The sequence below is a fragment of the Cetorhinus maximus genome, chromosome 17, assembly GCF_964194155.1.
Source record: "Cetorhinus maximus chromosome 17, sCetMax3.hap1.1, whole genome shotgun sequence".
In the NCBI taxonomy this organism is placed as follows: Eukaryota; Metazoa; Chordata; class Chondrichthyes; order Lamniformes; family Cetorhinidae; genus Cetorhinus; species Cetorhinus maximus.
In genome coordinates this window covers 30,020,309-30,046,706 of record NC_135895.1, presented here as the reverse complement: position 1 = coordinate 30,046,706, position 26,398 = coordinate 30,020,309, and the positions used below count along the sequence as shown (strand labels likewise).

The 26,398-nt window shown below is 43.6% G+C and overlaps 1 protein-coding gene and 1 long non-coding RNA gene across 2 annotated transcripts in view; one reads left to right on the top strand and one right to left on the bottom strand.

Moving 5' to 3' along the window:
* tmem275a (transmembrane protein 275a) overlaps positions 1-18,654 on the bottom strand; it is a 34,224-nt gene extending 15,570 nt beyond the window's left edge. The window contains exon 1 of the mRNA XM_078560910.1: positions 18,487-18,654. The gene's annotated coding sequence lies outside the window, so the exon portion shown is untranslated. The remainder of the gene's footprint in view (positions 1-18,486) is intronic.
* A 609-nt stretch (positions 18,655-19,263) lies between these two features.
* On the top strand, positions 19,264-25,824 carry LOC144692739 (uncharacterized). Its single transcript, XR_013579374.1, has 3 exons — positions 19,264-19,657; positions 25,023-25,087; positions 25,460-25,824. It is a non-coding gene; the product is annotated as an uncharacterized LOC144692739 (long non-coding RNA).
* Positions 25,825-26,398: the final 574 nt, after the last annotated feature.

Sequence of the window (26,398 nt, the reverse complement as noted above, 5' to 3'; positions counted from 1 at the left end):
CAGGTGGCTAGGGAAACAGGTGGGTGAGCAGTCGGCCTGGGAAACAAGTGGGTGAGCAGGCGGATATGGAACAGGTGGATGAGCACGCGGCTAGGGAAACAGGTGGGCGAGCAGGCAGCTAGGGAAACAGGTGGGCGAGCAGGCGGCTAGGGAAACAGGTGGGTGAGCAGGTGGCTAGGGAAACAGGTGGGTGAGCAGGTGGCTAGGGAAACAGTTGGGCGAGCAGGCGGCTAGGGAAACAGGTGGGCGAGCAGGCGGCTAGGGAAACAGGTGGGCGAGCAGGCAGCTAGGGAAACAGGTGGGCGAGCAGGCGGCTAGGGAAACAGGTGGGTGAGCAGGTGGCTAGGGAAACAGGTGCATGAGCAGGCGGCTAGAGAAACAGGTAGATGAACAGGTGGCTAGGGAAACAGGTGGATGAACAGGCGGCTAGAGAAACAGGTAGATGAACAGGTGGCTAGCGAAACAGGTGGGTGAGCAGGCAGCTAGAGAAACAGGTAGATGAACAGGTGGCTAGGGAAACAGGTGGGCGATCAGGCAGCTAGGGAAACAGGTGGGTGAACAGGCGGCTAGAGAAACAGGTAAATGAACAGGTGGCTAGCGAAACAGGTGGGTGAGCAGGCAGCTAGAGAAACAGGTAGATGAACAGGTGGCTAGGGAAACAGGTGGATGAACAGGCGGCTAGAGAAACAGGTAGATGAACAGGTGGCTAGCGAAACAGGTGGGTGAGCAGGCAGCTAGAGAAACAGGTAGATGAACAGCTGGCTAGGGAAACAGGTGGATGAACAGGCGGCTAGAGAAACAGGTAGATGAACAGGTGGCTAGGGAAACAGGTGGGTGAGCGGGCCGCTAGGGAAACAGGTGGATGAGCAGGCGGTTATGGAACAGGTGGGTGAGCAGGCGGCTAGAGAGACAGGTGGGCGATCAGGCAGCTAGGGAAACAGGTGGGTGAGCACGTGGCTAGGAAAACAGGTGGACGATCAGGCAGCTAGGGAAACAAGTGGATGAGCTGGCGGTTATAGAACAGGTGGGTGAGCAGGTGGCTAAGGAAACAGGTGGGTGAGCTGGCGGTTATGGAACAGGTGGGCGAGCAGGCCGCTAGGGACAAGGTGGGTGAGCAGGCGGCCAGGGAAACTCATGGCTGAGCAGGCAGCTATGGAAACAGGTGGGCGAGCAGGCGGCTCGGTAAACAGGTGGCTGAGCAGGCGGCTAGGGAAACAGGTGGGCGAGCAGGCAGTTTGGGAACAGGTGAGTGAGCAGGTGGTTAGGGAAACAGGCAGCGAGCAGGCAGCTAGGGACACAGATGGGTGAGCAGGCAAAGCTTCCTCAGACTCTTCAGGGTCATTGCCCTCTTCAAGCTTCTTGGTTGAAGAATGTATTGCATCTACGATGGCATCATCTGTCAGTTGCATTGTGCATCTAGCACATTTGGATTGAGCTCCTGCTTCTTTTCGATGGCATTGAGATAGAGGATCAGCCACGATCATATTAAATAGTGAAGCTGGCTCGAGGGACCGAATGACCTACTCCTGCTCCTATTTTCTATGTTTCTACGTTGTTATCATCCACCTCTACATAAGTTTGCATGGTTCTCTCTGCTGGAGTTTCCATGTCAGCCTCCTGCAGCTGAATGAAAAGTACCTCCCCCTGCTCCTCTTCATTCTCAATGTCTTCTGCAGCATGATGGAAGCAGCTGCCAATTGTGGTTTCAGTCACCATCTTCCACCTTTTTCAACTTTTTCACACCCTTTTCATCATGAACATGGCTTCCAGTACAGTTGGATTGCGCTCCTGCCTCTTATCAATTGCCTCGATAACCTGAGAGCTGTCATCGGCAGTGGGTTTTCAGGTTCCTAATCATCCCCGACCCATTGGCTGGAGCTTGGCTGTGGCATTGGGAGGCAAGTACTACAATTTCACACTCTTCAGGCCAGCAAAGTCAGGGTGCGTGGGGCAGTTGTCTGTAATTAGATGCTTTGCCCAATTTTCCTGATCGACACGTCAAAAGTGCTGGCGGTTTTGTTATGTGTTACTATCACAAGAAGCGGCAGCTTTTCAGTGCCATCCATGTTGGTGCAGATCATAGCAGTGACACATTCCTTACTCCACTTTCCACCATTGCATGTTTCACCTTTAAACATCAAAGAGCGGTCTGACAAAAGATGGTAAAACAGTCCAGTTTGAGCTGCGTTAAAAATGTCTCTTGGTGCATAATCATTTAAGATGTGAGCAGGACTCTTTTGGAGCCAATTATCTGTCATTGCTGCTGTAACCGCCTTCCCGGATCACGGAAGACCATGCCGTGCCTTGTCTTGAATCAGTCCAGTCAAAACGTCGCAGCAGGTAAACTCTATGTGGCCCAGCTTCTTTGTGCCAGACTCCCCTTTCCTGCAGGATTGGACCAGAGATGGGAACATTCTTTGCTTGGGTTGCCTTGAACCACATTAGCAGAGCTTCTTCAATGTCGGGATAGGCAGCTGATCTCATCTACTTCCTTGCTGGAGAGAATGTCTGTTTGTCAAACTGTTCCAAGATCTTTGCCTTGTGTTTCAGAATGGTGGACAAACTTCATGGCGGAATCTCCCACTCACTTGCGATGTCCACTTTCCACTTGGTGCCACAGTTTTTCACTTGCTGTATTAATTTTAACTTCTCTCTGGTCAACAACACTTTTAACTTCCCCACAGATTTATATTTATTTATTTTGATTCATTCACGGGATGTGGGCTTTGTTGGCTGGGCCAGCATTTATCGCCCATCCCTAGCTGCCCTTGAGAAGCTGGTGGCTGGTAGCCATACTCGCAGGTGCATTCTTTCATAGGGAGATCTCGATGTCAAATGTTGGCTTACCCAGCACTCCATGATCTAACTCTGTTTGATTGGTCAGCGAGGTCATATGACAAATTCGACAAGTTCAACTAATCTGAAGTTATCTGTGTGGCATTTTGGCTTATCACGGGCATTGCTCTATGGGGTGTGCTATTCTGCCGGCGGGAAGGGTTGATGACTTCAACATAATCGGAATTTCATGTCATCTGAGTTTGACTCATCATGTTTTCACTGTATGCAGGAGGAGCAAAATCAAATTTCTTGGTCATTATGTATGCCACATTCACCTACATGACAACAATAACTACATTTGTGAGTAATTCATTGAATGTGAGGTGTTCACAACACTTGAATGATGCTACATGCTAGTCATTTCTTTACGTTAGTTATTTTCTGAACAATCCTTCACCCACCTTTGTAAAAGTATGGAACCAGACTAAAATTCTGAATCTGATTGTTTGTGAGTCTCTTTCCATAATTATGCTGTCAAACTCAACATATGCTTTTTAATGTTAGTTTCAACTTTAACTTGATTTGTTATATTTAACCGTATCTTACTGATCTGTATACTAGTCATAACAGTTTTATCTTATCAGTCTATATCTTGCCAGAGAAAGTTATTCATGCCTTTCCTTTTGCTTTGCTCTTCTTTTGTTAAAGCCAAACTTTTAAAATAGACATGGAAGGGTATTTAGTAGCCGCAGCAGCAGAGAACAGATAATTCATTGTGTGTCTTTCCCAGTGATTGGTGTTAAGCTCCATACCCTGCTTTTCAAATCTCTTATGCCTCATCCTACCCTACAGGGGAAAGCTTTTCCAGCCAAAAATTCCACCCTACACCCTCAGTTCTTATTACTCCAGAGGGTCTTCTTTTCCCACACTTCCTTCACTCTGCCATCAGAAGCTAATCTTTCATTATGCTCTTACCCTCTGGAATCCTCCTCCAAAACCGTTTCCCTTTGATGCCTTTATTCCTGCCTTCAAGTGTCTCCTGAAAGCCTATTTCTTTGAAAATTAATCACTGGAAAGCCAGAAATGCCGTAAATCCTTTTCCACCCTTCAAAACCCCTTAACATTCTATTTAACAACCACCTGGATAAAGTGTTTTGAAAGTGTTTTCTTATTGAAAAAATATTTCAATTAGATACATTAGTGAAGACCAGAGTTCCAGCCTATCAGTTAAACAAGAAGATAACTAGGTCAGATGTCAGAAAGTCTTTTTTTTCCTAAGAGGATCGTGAACTTGGGAAGTGAGTTGTTAGTTCGTGCAGTAAAGTTGGATTTGCTGCAAGTCTTCAAAACAGAGTTTGGCTAATTCCTGGCTGGGGCTGAAATCAGAGCACACAAATAGGTCAATCATGGTCATTGTGGTCACTTACACTCGTTCTGGATCAGGGAGATTTCCACGTATTTTCCCCTTAAATTAGCCTTGATTTTTAGATGTGTTTTTCTCTACCCTGGGAGACCACATACATGCTAGTGAGAAGGGGGCTATTGTAAATTATGAAGGCTTGGCAAACTAGTAGGTATTTCCCTGTACATCATTTTCATATGTGAAAAAGCTATTCATCTGCCAAATATTATCTTCTAACCCAGCTTGTGAACTCAATGTCCTTACAATCTGCCTGCTCTCTTTGACAGCTTCTATCTCTTGAGACAATGGTTTGCACTTTGATGGTCAACTGTTTTAAACATCGTCTGATGTGGCTCAGGAGCCCCACTCTGGCATTGCAGGCTCTGCCACATTTACTGCAGACGAAGACAGTGGCTGAGAAGGTGCACAATTCATTGGTCACTGTTTACTCTAGACCTTCTTCTCAGCCAGCTGAGCTTTCTGTTTCACCTCATATCCAAACAGACAGCCTCCAGAGGTCAGGGCTGTTAGTGACTGTCTCCCAGTTGTCTGTGTTGATGTCTGCAAACATCATATCTCACTTGCAGGTGTCCTTGTAGTGGAAGTATGGATGTCCAGCAGGTCATGACCCAGTGGCCACTTCACCATATGGAAGGTCTTTGAGTATACAGCCATTATCCATCCGATTAATGTGGCCGAGTCAGTGCAGACATGATTGGCTTAGTAATGAATGTATGCTAATTGAATTAACCCACTCCTGGACATCTAAGCTGGTAACCTTGTCCTGCCAAGTGATGCCAAAGATACATCTGAGGCAGCCAAAGTGGAAACAGTTCAGCCTTTTCCCCTGCCTAGCATATGTTGTCCAGGTCTCACCACTGTAGAGGAATATGCTGAGGACACGGGCTTGGTAGACTTGCAGTTTGGTGTTCTCAGTCAGGTAGCTGTTGATCTACACTCTCTTGCTCAGCTGCAGCTTTTGCAATGTGCGTGTTGATTTCAGCATCAAGTGACAGATTGCTGGTGATTGTGGAGCCTAGATATGTGAAGCTATCAACAACCTCCAGCTTCACATTGTCAATGCTGATGGATGTAGGTATGGCAACATCCTGGACCATAACATTTGTCTTCCTGATGCTGATAGTCAAACTAAACTCTTTACAGGTGTGAGAGAGTCTGTCCATTTTCACTCTTTGTGTATCCGGAGATGCTTTGGAGCACAGTGGCACAGATCTTGTGGTAGTAAAGATAGCAAAATTATCAGTATTTGCCACCATTACTGTGTAAAACTGACAGCAACTTCTGGAGTCCATGTTTGCACAGTTAAACATGAAAATCCCGAATCATTGTCAGTGATTCTACACCTCTCCAGAGGGCACTCTGTTTAAGCCTCCCCCCGCCAAAAACAGCAATCAGTTGGTAACCACTAAACTGATGGAAACTTTCACTTTTATGTTATTAGTCTCATTTTAAAAAGTTAAGCCTTTATGAATGAGGCATATCTGGTTATCGTCCAGATGCCAGGAATGGCTGCGCATGCACACTTGGCTCACCCTGCGTTCGCTGGTGTATTCGTGGTTTCTCCACCACTGATATCATGGGATGAATGATGGTCCACTGCCTCCCCCTCCCTCAACCCGCTCCGTGCTGGCCTGTCTCACAGCCATAACACACTGCAGGCAGGCTCAGCAAGGCCAGTGTGGGACTTTGCACCTCACTGGGGAGGAAGTCCTGCCCTCTGGTGCAACTGTCCAATGCAATTCTGGAAGCGCCAAGACCGTGTTAGTGGCTGCTGCCCAGACTGCAAGAAGAGGAGTTAGAAGGCCCAAGGATCCACAGAACCAGTAAGTCCAGGGTCTTGGACAGTGAGAGTTTTGAATGGTCAGGGAGGAGGGGCGGGGGTGAGGTGGGGGGGATTAGTTTTAAGACTAAGGGTGGTTAGGAAGAAGGGGAGTGTTCAGTCTTAGGAGGGTCCACCTCCCAATCCACAAAGGGCAGCCCCGAAGAGTGAACATTCCCGTCCTTCCTGCCCTTTGAAGAAGGCAGGTAAAAATATCAGGCTGCTCATGCCAAACGTTTTATGGCATGGGCAGCATATTATCAGAGTCAATTGGCTTGGTACCAAGCCTAATTGCCCCTTGACTACTTATTTGGATATGGCGGGTGGGCTGCAGAGTTTGACACCTTCCCACCCCCTGTATTATGGGGGTGTGCTCAGGGGTGGGTGGGAAGGTGGTGAGGTGGACACCTGGCCCCAGCAGATCTGTTTCTGGCAGGGGGCGGCCACATAAAATCCAGCCCCATTAATGTGCACGTATCAGCCAAAGCCAGTACTGGTTGTGCCTGCATGAATGATGACGTAGCTCGCTCAGTCATTCTCTCTGGCATGTCTTATCCAACGTTGGTCTTGTCTCTCCATTTCCCCGAGCCCTTGCCGCCTGTCCATATTGGCCTGCTCCCTCCACTGCCCCGAGCACTTGCTAACTGTCCACATTGGCCTGCTCCCTCCACTGCACCCCACCCAAGCTCTCGCTGACCTTCTCTTGAACCCTTGTCTTCTGTTGCCGCTGGTCCACTCCCTACTCCACCCAAAGACCTCACCGGCCCTGTCCACTGTCTTCACTGGTCCTCTCCCGAGCTCTTGAAGCTCTCTTCCGAGCTCTTGCCTCAATGGCAGTCTCCCAAACTCTTGCCACACTGTGCTCCCTTGTGCAGCCATTGAGAGCCACAGTCTATCTGGCAATGGTGATAATCAGTTATTTCAGGGTGCTAAAATAACACTGTATCTCACTATATGCACAGCAATCTCGATATCTTTCAAACCACAATCAGATTTTACAAATACTAATACTAATATAGAGTAAGCACATGTGAACATGTTTGTGGTCTGGGAAATAATGTACAGCAAAGTGTAGCCTTGTAAGCAGAGTTTGCTGACTGCCATTTGGGCTGTTTATACTGAGACTAGAATGGCACTCTATTCCAGAGAGAATTTCACAAATCTGCTTCAGCTTTTCTATAGATCTGTTGTATTTTAATAATCAGTACTCTTCAGTCACTGAATTTGACATCACAGGCAGTGGAACTACATGAGCGCCCTCTGCTGTTGCAGCATCACCAAACTCAGCCTTTTAACAGCAAACTAAGTTCATAGTTACTGCTGAAAAAACCTCTCTGGCCCTGAAAAACTAATTTTATATTTGTGAAATGTCCAATTTATTAATTATGACAAAAAAACAATTTAAAATGTTTAAAACATTTTTTAAGACTATATTTTTAAAAACAAGTCAGTTTATGATATTTCAACTTCTAGCATGCCCCAATCATTTATTTCGCCATCTGTGAAATTTAAGTTAAAAGTGAATGATTCCCTGAGTTTCAGTCTGTGGGAATATTTCAATGTGATTGGCTATTTACCCTGCTTGATGACATCATTGCTGATGAACACCTGGAGATTCCCTTGGCTTGGCACCAGATTTAAATTGACATGGGGAAGAGGGAACTTCATGCCACAGAGATCGCTAGGTCTTTGTGGGCAGCTTTCTTTGAGGTCAGTAGAGAGCACTGACACTTTGCTGCTGACCTTGAAATCCAACACATAGTATTCAGCCTCACACCTGTGATACCACATGGTGAATTCCCCATTTCAGCTATGCTATAAAGGAGAAAGAAGAAATATTTCTCTATGAGAGAGGAGGTAGCAAAAGTCAAACCAGGCCTCTCATCAAATAGAATTGGCACATGTTGGGAACACATGGCTTGCTCTCTCTCCTTCCTGGCCAGAAATATTATGAAAGCAAAGTGATAAAGGACAAATGATAATTGATTTTTAAACAGGTATACATGATGAAATTCTGTTTTTTAAATTAAACATTGATCTACAGGATTAAATTCTAATTGATATAAACTAGATTACTTCAAAGAGCTATGTCACATTATTATAATTTGGCTGAGACAAAATCATAATCCAAAATAGTGGTAGAAAAGTATCTTAGCTTTACTTCAGTTATGACCTTCAATCAAATTAGCTTGTTCAAATCCAGTTTCCTGGCACGCTCAAATCCACAATACAAAACTATCCACTGTTACATATTTTGTTTCTTGTTTAGTTGCTTCTTGTTGGAGATTAAAGAGCAAATTTTGCAAGGCTCCAATCTTCATTTGATAGGAATGTGGAACGGAGGATTGGACATATTGGGCCTCTAGGCCTCCTGGAGTGCTATCTCCCCTCATCGTCTGCTGGCGAGAGGCCACCTCCAAGCAGTTGGACTGGCTCCTGCAGCCTTCAGGAACCTGGGGGTCAACTGGAAAACCCCTGTTGGCCTCCTTTGAGTGACCATTAACTAGTTTAATCAGCTACTCATCCCACCTCTTTGAAAATGGCCAAGGGGCAGGATAGATCTAGGGAACAATCGCACAGGCTGGCGGTGCTATTTTTAGCACCTATCTGCCTCTAATTCCAGCCTCAATGGGACCTAAAAATCAATCTTTATGTTTTTATGAACTTGCATTTATATTGTGTCTTTTAACATAAAAGTGTTCCAAAGATAGATTTGAGGAAAAACCGATGCTGAACAATGAAGGAAGAGGTTAGCTGTGGGCTTTGAGGAGATTTTTAATGGACAAACGGATGATGATAAAGGGAATTAGAGAGGTAATTCCAGAGAGTCAGATCCAGGCTGTTGAAGGTGGTGCCATGAATGGTGGGATGAAGGACGGAGTGGATGTGAAAAAAGCAGAGGAAGGGAATGTTTGGAGAGATTGCAAAGATAGGTTGAGTAGAGTCCATGGAGGGATTTAAAGATGAGATGAGGATTTAAAATTTAATATATGGGAGAGGATGGGGGAGCTAGGAAATCAGTGGCGGCTATCAAAGATATAGGTGAAGAGTGAATGGGGCTTAATTTGGTACACGATGTGTATGGCAGTATTGGACAAGTTGAAGTTTATGAAGGCTAAATGGTTGAATGACCTCAAAGAGAATACTGAAGCGTTCAAATCAGGAGGTGCGATGAAAACATGTATGAGAGTTTCAGTGAAGGGCTGAAATAGGGCAAAAGCAGGCACTGTTGCTGAGGTAGAAGTAAGTGGTCTTTATTATGGAAAGGGTCTGAAATTGTAGTCAGGGTCAAATAGAATGTCAAAGTTAAAAGTTCGATCAGGAAGGAAAGGGGCAAGGGAGTTGAGTTTGTGGTCTGGGCCAAAGCTGATGGCTTCAGTCTTCTTAACACTGAGGTGGGGGAAATTGTGCTTTACCCAGGGATCAGAACTCATTCTGGAATAATCCCAAGTATTGTGAGCTTCTGTTATCCTGCCCAATTCAAGATACATTTTTTCTTCACACACTCTGGACTCTGGTTTAGCCTACATCATTCACACATTTTATCAGTGCATACAAATGTATGTTCTAGAGTCTATTCACACTGATTATAAATCTGGTGTCTGTAGATTCTGACTAAGTTCTTGCCTCAATGACATGCCAGCATTTCTCCTATCATTCAGCAGTAGATGTTCAGGGCCAGGGATCAGTCCTGTTGGTTTGATCCTAACACCAGAAATGAATTATGACTTTTTTTTCAGGTTTTTAGTTTATAACAACAATAACATGTACTTATATAGTGCCTTTAACATAGTAAAACATCCCAAGGCACATACAGGAGCATAATCATCAAAAAATTGACACTGAGCAAAGAAGGAGCCATTAGCTCAGGTGACCAAAAGCTTGGTCAAAGAGGTAGGTATTAAGCAACATGTTAAAGGAGACGAGAGAAATTGATAGGGTTAAAGAGGGAATTCCAGAGTTTAGAACCTAAAAATGATCTTTAGCCTCACACATCTGATAATTGCAAAATGGTTGCTTTATATCTCTTTTCCTCAAACTTGCAACCAATAAATTACAATGAATTCTGTCTGAGAATCATTGCATTAATTTTCATGTGCACTGTAATGTGTGCTTAAAAAGTTATAGAAAATATTTGGGGGAGAAATTCATTCACATAGCATTGCTACCCAGACTTACCCTCATTGCCCAGACATGGCAGTGCCATGGGCTGCTACCTTCACGGCTCACATGGCTTTCTTCAATGCTCCCCTTTGGGGAATCAAAGTGAACCTGTGTAGTAGAAGCGGGCTCTATGCGAACAAATTTATCTCCCTTTATGAGTGATACCTTTTCCTGTAAGTCATAAGAATGTAATACATAGAATGAAAAAAGACTGCTTAACTCACCCACCCTATTCCTTTCAAGAGTTTCATATCTTTCAAACTGTTGCGTGCTTGTCCTGCTACTCCAAATGACATTTTGTAATGAGTGAAAACCCTTGCTAAACAGGAGCATGGATCAGAAAATCAGGCATGACAAAATTCCTTATCTACCTTCCATTGCAGGCCGCTGCTCCTTTCGAGTTGGAAGACCTGTGAGTGGCTCTCCAGCTTTGAAAGCCTGCCTGCCTTTAATTGGACAGAAAGCCTGCCCCTTGGCCATTAATTGGCAGCCCCAAGGAAAACCACAATGAGTGATTGTTTCCTACAGACTGCAGACTTCTGATTCACGTTTCAGCCTGATGTTGTGGTTCAGAAGCCTGCCAGGAAAATCCTGCCCTTAAATTCATAAAATGATAAAGTACTTAAGGAGGCCATTCAGCCTATTGTGTCAGGGCTGGCTCTTTGGTAGATCTATCCAATTAATCCCACTCTGACGCTCTTCCCCATAACTCTCTAAAACAATAAGGTGTTGTTTATTTGCTGCTGAGGTTCCTTAAGGCTAACAATGTGGTATTACCACAACAAGTACACCAATCATAGGGTTATCTTTGTTGCGTGTAAAGTTGTGAACTGGAGAGTTTAGACTCAGTCAATGATGTATGATCCACTACTAAAGCTAGATACTAAAAAGCTGGATTCCAGTGAGACTCCTTTTGTCACGAATCCAGTACTGTGTACAAGCTATCAAAATGGGGAAAATCCAAGCAATATAAGGTTCTGCCACCAGATACGTCTACCTTAACAAGAACTAGAGTGAATATAAAATATACTAAAAATGCAACTGATATTTTTGACAGAACATCAATACTATGTTTTGAATTTCTATCATATTGACACCTTGTCCAACAGATCTTTTTGTTTGGAGTCCAATTAGAAGTTAGGCATATCGTTCAATTTGGCACTAAACTAAAGTCTGAGGGCACACCATTATCAACTCATTTGCACACAAATGAAGTGACGCAATGGAGGTGAAATTCATCTGGGACAGGAAACTAGATCTTGTATCTGCTAGCCATTACATGCCCTTGTATTCAATTCTATTGAAATCACTTGTCTTCCTCTGTCCTTCATTCATTGCTCTGGTTTATTTCTGATGTCTTTTTAGTTTACTTTTCTTATGTCCATCTTTATCGCTTAAGGTCTGCTTTGAGTGTCAGCCATAACTCAGCTGGTAGCACTCTCACCTCTGAGTCTCCAGGTTCGAGTCCCGCTCCAGGGCGTGAGCTCAAAAATCAAGGCTGATACTCCAGTGCAGTACTGAAGGAGTACTGCACTGTTGGAGGTGCCGTCTTTCAGGTGAGTTGTTAAACTGAGGCCCCAATTACCTGATCAAGTGGATGTAAAAGATCCCATGGCAATATTTTGAAGAAAAGCAGGAGAGTTATCCCTGGTGTCCTGGCCAATATCTAACCCTCAATCAACATCATAAAAACAGATTATCTGGTCATTATCACATTGCTGTTTGTAAGAATTTGCTGTACACAAATTGGTGTTTGTGAGATTACAAGTGTCTACACTTCAAAATTACCTCACTGGCTGTAAAGTGCTTTGAGACATTCAGTGGTCATGAAAGTGCTATATAAATGGAAGCCTTTCTTTCTTTTATTTCTTTTCTCATCTTCCTTCATTTCTCATTCTCCAATCCCTTGTTATCTGTGTTTCATACTATATTGTGTTACTTCTAGTTCATACTGAAAACAGCAAAGCCCTAAGCAGCACCAAATCACGAGGCTTCAAAAACCCGAGAGAACCCAAAGATATCCAAAACCTCCTCTGGTGCAAAGTTCTGTCCAATTACATAAGTTTGGCAACAGTTTACTGTCAAGCCATGGAAAAGATACAATTTCCAGCACTGTACTTCTCTATAAGTTATACACTCAATATGACCTCTGCAGATACTATTCATGTTAGTAAAAATTATGGTAATTTTAAATGGCTATTTCTCCACTAAGATGAGTTGTTATCTATACAGCTATCTATAAATATTTTATTTTTATTATCTCTATATCTTCTTCAGAATCCACTGCGTATATTACCCCCTGCATACTTTATTTTATATACTAGCGAATGGTGAGTTGGAGGGTGTGCAACTTATAACAATTGTGTGCAATAAGGAATACACTGTATATAAGCTATCTGAAACTTGTGGTAAGATTGCAGCCAATATTCCTTTGCATAAATCACCTGAACTCATCAATTTGATTGCCAGGGATGGAGGACTTCAGTTACGTAGATAGAAAATAAAATTTTGCAGGGCTACAGGGAAGAGGCAGCGGAGTGTGACTAGCTGGGTAGCTCCTTCAGAAAGCCAGCACAGACATGATGGGCTGAATGGCCTCCTTCTGTGCTGTAACTATTCTATGATTTGTCACTAGTTACCCATTATGATCCATTTCACACATTTTAAGATTTTTTTTTCTTAACTGTGTATAAATCCTTTATAAATGATTAATGAAGCTGCGCTGTAGTTATCTCTGTAACCAAGTAACATCAGTGATTTTCACTGCAGTAGTGTTAAAAAAGTCCTGTCAGTATTGCTTTTGGCTTCTAACATTTGGAATCAGACAATGGTACAGGTACCATATATTATTAAGCTGGAAATGCTTTAATAGGTAATGTTCATGCATCCAGAAAGCACAATGATAGATAGATTTTTTTTTCACAGGGACTGCCTGTGGCTCTGCTTTGGCATCTCAAGATCCAGGGTATCACTAGAGAACCAGCCACCCAACAAAAATCTGGCTGACAGAAAAGCAAAATACACTGTGGATGAAATAAAAACGGAAAATGCTGGAAATACTCACAGGCCAGAAGGATCTGTGGAGAGAGAAACAGATTTAACATTTCAGATGGATGGCCGATTGTCAGAACCGGTTGAATTTGAGTTAAAAGATATTATAAATGACTAGAAAGCCGAATGGCCTCCTTCTGTTCTGTAACCATTCTGTGATTCTGTGAAGATCTCCTGTGGCTTTGTTCAGGGTGAATCAGACTATACCATGTTTTATACCAACAGGGGTTGATGTCACGTAGGGGATAACATTAGAGAATGACAATGACTAAATAAATCTAATTCTATTTTTGTTAGATGGTATCCCAGGATTTTTATCGGTGCTTTACAGATTGAATTCCAAGACTGTCCATTATTTAGTGAAAACCATACAGTTTATTTTGATTATGCTATATTATTTTCTTCACATATGCATTTAATTAATTTAAATATGCAAAGAAGGTTAATGAGCCTGTTTTCGGACCTTTCTGCAAAATATGGGGATACAATGGGTACTGTATGCTGGCTGCACTGTAAACATCTTATTCATTTTTAACAACACCTTGTACTTATATAGCACCTTTAACATTCCAACATTCCATATAGCACCTTTAACATTCCAACATTCCAAGGTGCTTCACACAAGCATTATCAAACAAAAAATGACACCGATCCACATCAGGAAATATAAGGTCAGGTGACGAAAAGCTTGGTTAAAGACTGTTTTAAAGGAAGAAAGGGAGGCAGAGAGATAGACAGATTTATAGAAGGAATTCCATGACCTTAGCAGCCGAAGGTCACCAATGGTGGGGTGATTAAAATTGGGATGCTCAAGAGGACAGAATTAAATTAAATCAGGCTCTTTCTTTTAACATCTTATTATGGTTCATAATTTGATTTTGTAGAGTTTCTTAATAAAACAAAATTGCGGTGCTTCATTAATGATGTGAGCTTCATCTCACCTAGATGTGGTTTATCATTTTCTAAATCAGCTGTTTCCCTTTGACCATTCTTTTGCCATTTGACACACCGGCAATCTCATAACCTCTTTACCTCAACACTTACCTGCAAACACCAAGAATCAATATGTGCTGAGTGTCCCCAGTGTTGCAAAGGGTGGGTCTGGCCATGTTGCCGTGGAATGCTCCAAGCAATTGGACTTTGCCATACCACCTATCCCTCATGGAAAGGTTTATGCAGAAAAAATTATGCACCTTTGACCACAGATCCATCAGTCTGCATGTAACGTCCTAGAGGCCCTGTGGGTAAAGGTCCTGTCGGATGGTCCTTGAACAGACTGTCAAAGTCATTTAGCAGAATGCCTCATGCCGGAGCTTTCAAACAAGGAGCAAGACGTAACTTGGCTGGTGGTGAGAAAGGCCCTCCTCATCGGATCCTTTTCACACACCCAGAGTCTCACCCCTCTGCAAATTGCCCTTGAGGTGGCTGTGGTGGGGAAGAGACTGTTGTCCACCTCCTAGTGAAATGTGCCTTTGCAAAGAAAGTCTGGAGAGAGAGGTGCAGTGATTTTTGTCGAGGTTCATCCTGAGCAGCTCCATGATGCAGGACTCTGTGCTCTACGGGCTGTTTCCACGGGCGCACAACAAGATAAACATCAACTGCAGCTGGAGGACCATCAATTGAGTGAAAGACATTCTTTGCTCTTCCAAAAACTTGCTGGTCTTCCGGTACAAAGAGTTGTCCTCGACCGAGTGTTGTTGGCACATTCCAAAGTCCAGGAATACATGCTGAGGGATGTACTAAATCTTCGGCAGCCTTAGTACACTCGGCTGTATTCCTGGCATGGAATATATTGTGAACATCAAGAATATTGAAATTGTATTGAGGCATCTCAGAATGCAACATGCTGTATGGAGAAGAGTTGAATTTTATTGCACTTTCTGTAAAATCCAATTTGAAATATTTTGTAATGTGCTTTTACAAATTTCATGAAGAAAGTATATTTTTGGGGGAAAAAATTACCTCAACACTCACCCAATCTTATGTAAATGTTTTACCTAAACAGTCCTCAAGTCTCTACTTCAAAAATATAATACTTTTTGTAAAGATACTCATGGCTCCTGGCCTAATCGCTAGCTTGGTGAGCTGTTATATACTAATTGACCTTAATTGATATTTGCTCTTAGCAGGTATAGTTTATGTTGACATACTGTGAGCAGGATAAAATGACTAGATTAAAGAGTGTGTTGGGACACCGTGATGAATGAATGTGTTCAGATGGTGTCTAAATGTTCCTTTGGATGCTCGAATACTTGGGCTTGATGCAGAGGTGATTTCTATTGCTTTCAAAGCTCTTATGTTTTGCTGTGACATTGCCAGTAATGGTTCATTAAAAAAAAACGTTTTATTTGAGAGGTGAATTCTCACCATCAATACTCCCACACAGTCAAGCAGTTGAATCAGTATCAGAAAAAAATACAGTTCTTAGACATAGGTACTCCAGAAATCACGTAGTTTAAATCAATTCAAATGATTAGATAATGCAGAAATACATCAGTATTAAAAAAAACTTGCTTCAAACATTTTTTCAATATAGGTAGAGACATTGAATTCAATGCAAGGGAGAAAAAATATTATTCAAATCATGATTTTAAGAGTAAAAAAAAGTTCCACTCAACATTGGTGAGTCAAGGCATTGTTAATATAAAAGAAGTCCAAGCTAACAGGTTGAATGCCTTTTTTCTAAAGACTGTAAATACCTTAAGTAAAATGAGTTAAATGCAGTCTTGAACCAGTTATTCATTGCGCATAACTTAGCATAAAATTGTCTATTTCGCCCAGGCGGGTGTCAAGGATAATTTGCGGAGAACTTAAAATTCCACATTTGATTATTAAATACATTTGTGTTACCCGTGGCTCAGTTGGTAGCAGTTTTGCTTCTGAGTCAGAGGTTGTGGCTCAAGCCCCACTCCAGAAACTCAAGCACAAAAATCAAGTACTGCACTGTAAAGGGTGAAATCTTTTGGATGAGAAGTTAAACTGCAGGCCAGCTACTCTCTCAGGTGGATGTATTAGATTTGGTGATGCTATTCTGGAAAAAAGCCAGAGATTTCTCCCTGGGGTCCCGGCCAATATTTATCTCTCAATTAACATCACTGAAAACAAATTATCTGGTCATGAACCATCTTGCTGTTGGGGAAGCCCTGTTGTGCGCAAATTGGCTGCTCCATTTCTGACATGCCGACAGTGACTGCACTTCACTGGCTTCAGAGCACCGTGGAATATCCAAAAGTTGATGAGGCTCAAACCACAACATACGAAGGTTTGTAGCCTTGGGAGCAGTATGATACTACTCTTAGAACAGAATATTTTTTTAGTAGAAGATGCACCATATGACCATATGCTACATTTCTACAAAACAATTAATGCAAATTTTGCCAAATTTCCCTATGGGACCAAAATAGTACACCGATTGAGAAACACCAAAATCAACTTAACTAGGTTACTGCATCCTATAAGTCCTCCAAAACAATAAAGATGAATTAAAAGCCATTCCTTCACGATCACAAATTCATCAAGGCTCCTTAGACAGCACATTCCAAACCTATAACCACTACCATCTAGAAGGACAAGGGCAGCAGATAGATGGGAACACCACCACCTTGAAGTTCCCCTCCAAGTCACTCACCATCCTGACTTAGAAATATATCTCCGTTTCTTCACTGTAGCTGGGTCAAAATCCTGGAACTCCCTTCCTAACAGCAATGTGGGTGTACCTACATGGACTGCAGTGGTTCAAGAAGGCAGCTCACCACCACCTTCTCAAGGGCAACTAGGGATGGGCAATAAATGCTGGCCCAGCCAACAAAGCCCACATGCCGTGAATGAAAAAAAAAATCATTTTCACCTACAATGTCAAAAAATACGCGCATCACTACACCCATTCCTCCACGATGGTGTGTATTAAGAGATAGACCATCGATTTCTTTTACTCTATTACCCTGATAATACAGAGAACTGGCTGACTGGGACCATCTTAACAGAGTCCTTGTAAAACCTATCACCACAAGGGGAATTCATCACTTTGGTGGAAGGAATGGCCAGAAATTAAAATTAAAATCATTGCAAGATAGGCGCAAAGGCTGATCAATTTCGGGCGGTTGAATACGGTAGTTTCCACTTCTAAATCAGCATGCACATCATCTGGAGGGACAGTGGTCAAGGTGAAGAGATGGAGGAGCATTCTTGCTTCTTTCCTGGGACCCACTCCGCTCCCTGACTACATTTCATACTCCCAGAAAATCAAGCATCAACTCCATTTCCATGTCATCAACCCAAGGGATTGCTGTCACTCTAAGGCCGCTTCAATGGCTGATAGGAAGGTGGCAGAAGAAACGATAAGGAACTGAAGATAAGAAATGAATCAAAACGGAAGAAATAAACAGGTCGGGGCAATGGAGATGACAAAAGGATCAGAGAGGACGAGAAAAAGATTGAAAAAAATGCAATATGCTAAGCTCAGGGAATATAAAAATGAGGACAGAAAACAGGTGGGTTATCGGCAGAGGTTTGAGTGAAAAGTGGGCTGGGGGGGAGAACATCTAAGGATGAAAGGAGATGCGTTCGGGACAGCGTGCTGGATAAACACGTTATCCCGGCAGCAGTCTGCTTAAGCACTGATTTAGAAAGATGCTGAGGCTTTTTACAAGAAAACGGCGGCAGACTACTGCCCTTCCCAAAAAGCTCAAGACTTCCAGGACCTTTCAAAGCTCTGGCCAGAGCTTCAAAAGACCAAGTGTGAGCAGAACATGTAAACAACGTAACGATGGGATGCAGTGATATCGAGAGTCGCAGTTTACACAATGCTTACTTTCCGTCCGAATCTAGCGAAGTAGATGAGGTGCTCGCTCTACTCGAAAGGAGCTTTGGACCCAGGTTCCTTCATCCGGTGACCACCTCGAGTCAACATTCATTCCCTTAACAGCACAAGATAAAACACCGCGGCGTTATTATCCTCCTCTGATTCTGTGAACTACAATAAAAATTGCTTTGCTCTTTCTCGTCTTGTTTCGCCCCTTTTGCTTCAACGTGCTCTGGCTGACAGGGGGGCCCTGCACTGTACAAGTAGCCGGGAGGGTGGGATTATCAGAGAAGGGTACTGCTGTGTTGCCTGCTGTCTGGAGTACTGATGAGACAAAGTCTCCATTTAACAGAAGGTTCGGATTTGGTCCCCCTGCTATAAATGGTCACAGTGAAACAGTGAATGCATGCAATAAATTCCCTTTGCTTTGATGATAAAGTCATTCCTCACCTTGTTATCGAGGATCGTCCTTATCGCCCTGAGATCACACACCGCAATGGGGGCAGTTCACTCCAAGCCCCCCCACTCACACACTCAACCGCCCCTCCTCTGCCTACACCAGGGCTTCCGTTCCCATCATAATCCCCATCCCTCATCCCACACCGACACCACCGAGACTAGTGGTTAATCCAATTAAATCCGATTCTACAGGAATGGGATTCACTCCCTGCTCCGTGGCTGGAACCCCCAAGAGGAATGGGAAGCAGTCTCGCTGTGGGTCTCGCTTTGCCGAGAAGTTACCCAACACTCTTTTAAACCATTGAAGTGAACCGATAAAGCGCAAGTGCCCGTGTGAAAATCCAGGCAGTTCACAAAGATGTCAGCTCCAAATATCAAGGTCTTATCAAGGTTCAGCAGACTCTACGCCCTCCCCACCAAGTGTATGTGTGCCCTGCACTGAAGCTCGTGTCAAAAATATATATATATATATGCGTTTTGCCTTCCGGTAACAGGTTCAACAAGATCTTCATTGGACAAATCTAAAGGTTTACTTCCTCTCAGCCAGGGGAGTATTTGCTGGTCCTACAGTTGAGTTTACATCCCAGAATGTGCTTTGTTCACCCCCCTCACCCCCACCCTTCCCTCCCTCTCCAAACCCCCCCCCCCCAAAAAAAAGTCACCCCCTCTCCCCACCCAGCCCTCCGAGGCTGGTGAGCGCCGGGGGGGCTGTGGGTCCTCCCTGAGACCCCCCTCTGCTGGCCGCTGCTCCGTGTGGTAGCGCAGACGGCGGACGTGAGGCGAATTTTACTGCTGCAGCTCCTCAGTGTGTGTGTACCGACCCTGCAGCCGCTGCGACCCCAGGGGGAGGGGGGCATCATTACACTAACACGGTGATGGTGTTGTGTGTACAAGCTGCTCCCCGCCCCTCTGGGCAGGTGGATGGGTCAGAGGAAAGTTCGGCGATGCCTTATTTTCCCATCCACGCAGCTGGCCCCCCTCCCCCAGTGGTCCCGGGGACGCAGGCTGAGATTCCGTGGCTCTGTTGCGCTACAATACCTGTTGGAAAGGCACCGGGAGTGGTTTGAGGATGGCAATAATCCTGACTGGGACACGTTCTCAACCTCCGAGCATGTTACACCCGAACAACCCGATTTATACCGACTAGACTTAATACAAATGTGTGAGTAGATCTCCTCAATAGTTTTGTAACTGGGACTATCTCCAGAGAATTGCTCTTTTCTACAAATCACTTCATCTGCTCCACTTTCATGTCCGCGATCTTTTCAAACAAGATGTGTGTCCGCCCATCTGTGAAACATCTGCTTCGATCCATTTTCCAGCCATAGTCAATATTGAACTGCCTGTCGCATCTGGATAAGCTCTCCCCGGAATCTGACATTATTCCGCTTCGTCCATTCCTCCCGCCTCTTAAATAAGTGTGTACACACTGACTCTCCGAGATTACAGGGTCGGCTGTGTCTACACATAGATAATGGATGGGATGGATGTTACAGAAAAGGATAAATTGACATGACAGACATGACCTTTCCTCAGAATCTCCTTCTCTCCACAGATGCTGCCTGATTATTTCCAGCATTTTCTCTTTTTTTTCAGGTTTTCACCACCTGCAGTGTGTTTCTTTTTCAGGTATTTTGTTCTCCATTTTGCGAGCTGCTTCAGTGGTCCCTTTAAGGATTCACCGCCAGTTACAACTAGGCGAAGCATGTATGTGTGGTGCACACTCCATCCATCTTGTGCCTCAAAACAGTGCTTCTTAGGACCCCATTTTGCATGATTTAGTGAGGCTCCAACCCGATTAAGACAGGCGCCTGAGATGCTCTTGTGAGGGCCCTGGTCAAAATGGCAACAGGCAGTGCTGTATCAGAGTGGAAACAGAGCGCTGAATGCAGACTACCACCACTCAGCTTCTGCCTGCTTGCTCAAATTTAAAAATCGGCCTTGATGCATTTAACGTGAAACATTCCCACTCGGTCATCACTATAATTTGTTGTCATTATTGCTGTCCTGCTGATGAAGTGTTACAGTCTTGTCACTTGTGATTATTAATCTGAGAGCTGTAGCTGAAATTCATTCTAGTAATGTTGTGAAAAATGTGAGTAACAGCTGATAACAGATCTGCCTCCAGTGAGGCCACTATAAGTAGAACTAGTGCCTCACACAACTGCTCCACTTCCTACTAACCTCTTGTTTCATCACTACCCCACCTCTTCCATTTTGAAATGTTGGCTCCAGCTCTGTAACCTCAACTTCCCCTCCTCCCCTCTGCTGTAGCTGACTTCACGCTTTGTCCTCCATCCATTGCTTTATCATTCCCATTCATTGCTCCAGAGGTGGGTAACAAGTGGCCTTTATTTTCATCAACCTCAATGTGTTGCCTCTACCCCTCCTTCCACCCCCAATTCCTCGCCATTTCCTCATAATAGCTTTGTTTGCTTTCAAAATTCAACCTATTGCTATTTTTTAAATCAAATTAGAATAAGGAAATACATTGTGCAGCAGGTTATCTTCGCCACTTGGACAATAATCTTGCAGCTTGGATTGCCCATCCTGCACAATTTTCATTCCATTAATTTCAATTTAAGCAGCAAAGATGAAAAGTTACCCCTTCTGTCTGCCTCTTATATGTCTTACTTTGTATCACTTTCTCTCTACCTCATAGGTACTAACAGCTAGAGATCCAATGCAGTATTGTCAGAGTGCTGCACTGTCGAAGATGCCATTTTTTGGATGGGATGCTAAACCGAGGCCCGTTTGCCCCAGTGTCTGGCGTAAAAGATCCAATGGTACTATTTCAAAGAAGAGCAGGGGAGTTATCCTCTGGTCAATATTTATCCCTCAATCAACATCACAAAAACAGATTATCTGGTAATTATCACATTGCTGTTTGTGAGAATTCACTGTGCAAAAATTGGCCACATTTTCTACATTATAACAATGACTACGCATCAAGGTATTTAATTGAGTGTAAAGTGCTTTGGGATGTCATGAGATTGTGAAAGGTGCTATATAAATGCACATCTTTCTTTTCTTTCTTAACCTTAGTCAACAGATGTAAGCATACTTGAATGTGTAACAAGTCCCTTTAATATGATGAAGCAGTACATCTCCAAATTCTGCCTGGAAGCAGAGCTGCTGCAGCAACTCTTTGAAGAGTGCTAGCAGAATAATCCTTGCCCCACTTCACTGACAGCAATCCCTAATCTCTCCCCCAGTCCTTCCATCCTCAAATAAAGTCCATCTGTTTGAAAATGCACATTGTTATTTATCTCAACTAACACTGCAGAACCACCAGTTACTAAAGAACACTCTCAACACACAACAATTTTAATAAGGTTTTAATTTCACTTTCTTACATAAATAACTACCATAACACATATCATAGAAACATAGAAAATAGATGCAGGAGTAGGCCATTTGGCCCTTCGCGCCTGCTCTGCCATTCATTATGAACATGGCTGATCATCCAACTCAATAGCCTGCTCCCGCGTTCTCCCCATACCCTTTGATCCCTTTCGCCACAAGAGCTATATCTAACCCCTTCTTGAAAACATACAATATTTTGGCCTCAACTACTTTCTGTGGTAGCGAATTCCACAGGCTCACCACACTATGGGTGAAGAAATTTCTCCTTGTCTCAGTCCTAAATGGTCTACCCCATATCCTCAGACTGTGACCCCTGGTTCTGGACTCCCCCACCATCGGGGACATCCTTCCTGCATCTACCCTCTCTAGTCCTGTTAGAATTTTATAGGTGTCTATGAGATCCCCCCTCATTCTTCTGAATTCCAGCGAATATAATCCTAAACGACTCAACCTTTCCTCATATGTCAGTCCCACCATCCCAGGAATCAGCCTGGTAAGCCTTTGCTGCACTCGCTCTGTAACAAGAACATCCTTCCTCAGATAAGGAGAGATATCACCCTGGTGTGAGCCCAAAGTGTCACTTTTATAGTCCAAACAATTCAGCAGCTGCTTGGGACAGTAAGGTCCAGTTTGACTTCTGGCACCAGAGTTGGCATTTGTTCGGGTGAGGCAAGAGAAAGAGAAACCCAATCCATTCCCATTGCACAATTTCACTGCTATTGGGATGTGGCTCAGCAATTCCACTGATCTGGTGACTAAATTGAAAGCTATCTACAAAGTAACTGAAGCCCACATCCATTCAGAGTCCCAGCCTATACAAGGCGGAGGACATGGTGGACTCTAAAGCCTGCATGACCACGGTAGGAGAACCCTGAGAAATATAACTACTGGTGCCACTTATTCCTGCAGGAAGGATCCAGCTGCGACATCTATTGAGATGACCACAGACTCTATTGTTGACTAGGGTGTCGATGCCATGAACTAAAATGCCACACAAGTTGGTAATGACTCCTCCACACTCTTTGACATATCGGGATATTTCTTGTGGGCAGTCCAATGTCTTCAGCAATTGCTGGTGCACTGAAAACACATTTCTTTTGAAGTCTGGGCCCCTAAATGTTTTACCTTGTCTAATTCAGCAGAGCTAGGACACAAGCTTGCTCGTCAGTGAGCCTATCCTGGGCCATCCTTTCCAACTGAACCTCCTCCTGCACACTGGGGCTCAGCGAATCACCCCCTCTAACTCAATATCTATGCCACAAGCATTGCTAATTTCTATACAGGTGCTTGCAAAGGTGAGACCAAGCGATGTTGCATCTTCTGGAGGGCCCTCTGTGCAACTGCATGGCATGAGGCACCTGAATCTAGAAATAGGGCAGAGGGAGAAGAGCTAACATGTAGTGGCAAAGGTAAGAGCAGATTAGTAGAAGTGAAACGCTGCACTAGCTTGTAGACAGTATGTGTGTATGAGAGAGTTACTTAGTAAGATAAAAGGAAGGGAAGATGCCCAAACAACCTGCCCTGTGTGACCTCCAGCCTTGCCATCTCTGGTACTGTATTCTCTTTTTCTCTGCGAAGATATCGATGGTCACCTTTTCTATTGGTGACAGAATTTATAGTGTAGTGGGATCACCTCCTGTTCTTGAAATCTCCCTTCAGTTGTCTGTCAGCTTCACATTTCTTTGTGGAGCTCATAATTGGCTTTTATTGTGAAACAAAAATGCTGAAAACAGTGCTGAGAACTAACACTGCCATCTACTGCTAAATGCACTGCAAAGTATTCTGATATGTGATCTTGTATATGCACTTCCAAGAAAAGACAGCCCACAACTACTATGACTGAAAATGCGTGGGCAGGTGACCTCACAATGTTTACACCTATCATCCTTTAAGACAATGGACCTAGGCTTTTGGATTCCTCCATCTGTGGAAGGAGTGTGAGGCTTGTTTGTGAAGTGCAGCCACCACACAACAAATATCTGCTTTTGTTCTCATTGTTACCCTTCTTCACCCTGTCAATCAATAACACAGAAGAACACATTAACAACAATAGCACAGCACCAAATATAATGTTGGACACCATTCAGTAGGTCCTAATGAAGCCTTCATAGTCTTAAGTAGGTTAACTGTATGTATTTATTAACTGTGTACATATATGCAATAATTGGTTCAAGCTAGGAGCTGTTTCCATGCTTGCTTGTGCACTCAGCTCTGTCCAACACTCGACTGACCCCTAGGTGCAGGTCATGTGTTCTCTTATATCACTGTGTGAGCGGTACTGTGCTCGGTCTCACATTAACTCTATATGTGCCAGACCTTTATACTATAGGTAACGCTCTGAGTCAGATGATTGTGGGGCCAAGTCCCATTTCAGAGTCTTGAACACAAAAATCTCAGCTGAGGAAGTGTTGCGCTGTCAAAAGTGGTGTTTTTTTGATGAGACATTAAACCCTCAGGTCTGTTCTCTCAGGTGGATTTAAAAGATCCCATGGTGCTATTTCAAAAAAGAGCACCGGAATTATCCCTGGCGCCTTGGCCAATATTTATCCCTCAATCAATGTCCTTCATCTTTCAATCAGTGTCACTATAAGAGATTACCGGTATCAAATATCAAATTGTTGTTTCTGGGTGCTTTCCTTGAGCAAATTGGCTGTTGCATTTCCTTCATGACATCAATGACTACTTCATTAGCTGTAGAGCTCTTTGGGGCATCCTGATGTCATGAAAGGCACTATAAATTGTAAATATTTCTTTTGCTGCACAGGGAATGCACATATTGCATCCATATACTGGAAAATTACTTGCAAAAAGAGTTTAACTATGTGGCAATGTTCTGTTCATTACAAAAATATACATTTGGTTGATTTTCTATCTGAATTGCCTTGTACCCACCTCCAAAGGCTGTACGTTGCTGCTGTACGCCTTCATAGAAATTGCTACACATAACAAGATGCAGTAATTTTTCATTATCTTACTGGAACATAAGCAGTTATTGATTTTTTTTATGTCTACCCTTGTCTGTATACCCCTTTCTTATTACCTTTTACCTTGCTTTTCACATTTTTCTTTTTTTTTCATCAGTAGTGTGTTGAACTTATGAGCTCAATTTAATTCTTCTTTCAGAGAGGAGTGGCAAAACTTGCCTTTTTGTATTTTATTAGCTCTTAACTGGGATGATTCAGACTTGGTCAAGATAATTTTTCTCAAGTCCAAACAAGAACCACTGGTAAATATCCATTTCCATTGAGCTGAAAGATGACTTCACGTACAAAGTAATCTGGGATAGTGGGTCAGTGGTTCTCAAAGCATAATCCGTGAGGGTCTTCCAGGTGGTCTACGAGCTGGTCCAAATTGCAAGTCACTGATGCACAACACCACAGCCAAGGCCATAGAAGAGAACAGTCCAGAACCATCATTCCCACCACATCCGTGATGTCGCAGAACTAGACTGGCTCCTGAGTGTGAGGCACGAGACATCATAAGCGCGAGCAATAACAATCTAGCTTTGTAGGCAAGATTTCTGTTATTTTGTTTGATTAATATAGGTGGAAGTTAAGTATTAGTTTCTCAGAATAAGATTATTGTGATGATTTTATAGCACATACAGCAAAGTCTATGGGACCTGACAACATTCCAGCAGTAGTGCTGAAGATTTGTGCTCCAGAACTAGCTGTGCCTCCAGCCAAGCTGTTCCAATACAGCTACAACACTGGCAATTACCAAACAATGTGAGAGATTTGCCAGGTATGTCCTGTCCACAAAAATGAAAAATCTAACACAGCCAATTACAGCCCCATCAGTCTACTCTCGATCAGCTGATGGAAGGTGGCTTTGACATCGCTATCAAGTGGCACTTACTCAGAAATAACTTGTTCACTGATGCTCAGTTTGGGCTCTACTAGTACCATTCAGCTACGGACCTAGTTACAGCCATGGTTCAAACATTGTCAAAAGAGCTGAATTCCAGAGGTGAGGTGAGAGTGACTGCCCTTGAAATCAAGGCAGCATTTGACCGAGTGTGGCATCAAGGAGCCCTAGCAAAACTGGAGTCAATAGGAATCAGGGGGAAAACTCTCCGCTGGTTGGAGTCATACCTAGCACAGAGGAAGATGGTTGTGGTTGTTGGAGGTCAATCATCTCAGTCCCAGGACATCACTATAGGAGTTCCTCAGGGTAGTGTCCTAGGCCCAACCACCTTCAGCTGCTTCATCAATGATCTTCCTTCCATCATAAGGTCAGAAGTGGGGATGTTCGCTGATGGTTGCACAATGTTAACTACCATTCGCAACTTCTCAGATACTGAAGCAGTCCATGCCAATATGCAGCAAGATCTGGACAACATCCAGGCTTGGGCTGATAAGTGGCAAGTAACATTTGCACCACACGAGTGCCAGGCAATGACCACCTCAAACAAGAGAGAATCTAACCATCTCCCCGTGATCTTTAATGACATCACCATTACTGAGCTCCCCACTATCAACATCCTGAGGGTTACCATTGAGCAGAAACTGAACTGGACTAGCCATATAAATATTGT